Source organism: Macadamia integrifolia, chromosome 5, assembly GCF_013358625.1.
Source record: "Macadamia integrifolia cultivar HAES 741 chromosome 5, SCU_Mint_v3, whole genome shotgun sequence".
Taxonomy (NCBI): Eukaryota; Viridiplantae; Streptophyta; class Magnoliopsida; order Proteales; family Proteaceae; genus Macadamia; species Macadamia integrifolia.
The window spans coordinates 9,837,291-9,839,478 of NC_056561.1; positions in this window are offsets into that span (position 1 = coordinate 9,837,291).

Genomic DNA, 2,188 nt, shown 5'->3' on the forward strand with positions numbered 1-2,188 from the left:
TGATAGATATTCTTCTGAATTATGTTTTTTTTTTTTAAATCGTTTGGTTGCCTTAAGGCTAGTGTATGTTTCTTACGGGTTGAGATATTGGCTTCCGTAGAGAATATCCTTCCGCTTTCTCTTTTTATACTAGGTGGTAAAAATGTTACTCAAATCTGAGTTTAAGTGTTGAGGTAAACTCAGATTTAGAACACATCCTTTGTAATATGGTCATTCATGGGAACTAGGATGCTCACTTATGAGGGTTATCCTAGTAGAACCAAACAACTCCAAAAATTAAGAATTATCATTTTAAAGAATGTCATCCCAAAGATTTACCGAACCAAACACCCCATTAGGTCACCTTATATTAGGGGTGCATATGGACCACGTTGGGGCTGAGTTTTTAAAAACCCCAATTAGGGTTGGGTTGTTGGCATGGTAAAAAGTTCATTAAATAGAAAATCCTCCCCCAACCCCCCAATTTTTTTTTTTTTTTTTTGCATATGGAAATAGAAAAAGATTCTAAAGAGATAATCAACCAAGCTTTGTCACCCTCCTCAAGAGTGAGGTTTTCGTTTGGACAGTCCTTTTAAATAGGTCTTTCAGATGAGAAGGACGTTTTATAATTTAGTTCTCAAATTACAAGTGATGATGCAGCTTATATCCTTTAAGTTCAAATGAATTTTGCAAGTCATATTTAGTCCATCCCATTATTATAAATAAAAAATTATTGTTTATAAGAAGAGCTTAACTACAAATTATGGTGGCATTTTTTTATTAAAACCCAAAAAGTGGATTATTGATTTCCCTATATGCTCCTTCATTAACCCCGCATTGGTGCAATGATCACACGACGAGGTAGATTTTTCTTAATACATAAATAATAAGAAAATAAATATTATAAATAAAATTTATAAATATTAATTATTTTTCTTATTAGTTACACACATTTGGCCAGAGTTTCCAGTTTGCCCTTTTCCGCTTGAATGGCAGAAGAGATCCCTTCTCTTTTTGCTCTCTGCTTCACCACTTTAATGTCCGGCAATGATTACCGTTGAATTGTGTTCTTCTCTCTTTTTCCCTCTTTAGATTTCATTAATATTCTATTCTTTCTGTTGATGTTTTCTTTTAATCGTTTAGATCATCCTTAGTTCTTGGAAAACCACAAATAGAATGGGCAAAGCCTCTCCCTCTCTCTCTCTCTCTCTCTCTCTCTCTCTCTCTCTCTCTCTCTCTCTCTCTCTCTCTCTCTCTCTCTCTCTCTTTTCATGCAGGGAAATAATGAGTCAATATGGTTGTGTATGGCAACGTTTCTATTTCAAATTAGTATTTCTTAGTCACAAATACTGTTTTTGTCGATTTCTCTTCATTCGGAATACCTCTGTAAAAAGTGTTATATGTTAGAAGTAAAAATATATCTTTAGTTCTATGGTAACGATGGCGGTGGCAATTGAGAGAGTCTAGCTTGAGAATGGGGTTTATTGGGTTGGTTTTTGTTATAAATTTTGGTCTTTTATTTTTTATAAACATCAAATATGGCGTGAAAATCGTCTGCAGTCGCTGCACTGGCACAATGAGCATCGGGTGGCTAGGAGCTCCTTGGGGCACATGCTCAAATGCTCTCAATCATTCAATGCTCATTGCACCTCATCGCTGACTGCAGAGGATGTGGACTCAGATAGAACATCACATACATGTGAAGTTCTAAATTTACTTAAAAAAAAGTACTAATTCTTTTGAATATTACCATATAGATCCCGTAACAAATAAATGGTCCTCCTAACCGAGGGATCACTCTATTGTCCCTGACCATATAGTGATTAGGGTTCAAACTTGAAAGTGCACAAGACGTTCAACAAATAGGGGTGTTAATCAATCTATTCGATCTGATTTCGATTGAACCGAATCAGTTTCAAGAAAATACTGGTTCAAACCACAGCAAAACAGTTATGGTGAAGTTGGGTTTGATTCCATTCAATTTTGATTTTCTATTAGTTTTTCTTTACAGGATCTTATGAGGTCCATTATCAACTAAACCCTTTTTTATTATTATCAATTTTTATGTTTGATTAAGTTTTTGTTACGGTTCCCACCCCACCTTCCCTTTTTTTTTTTTTTTTTTCTTCCACATATCTCCTTTTTTTATCTTCCACGTCTCTTTATATTATAGTAATCGGACTCATTAACCTTCTACAAAAAAAAAAAA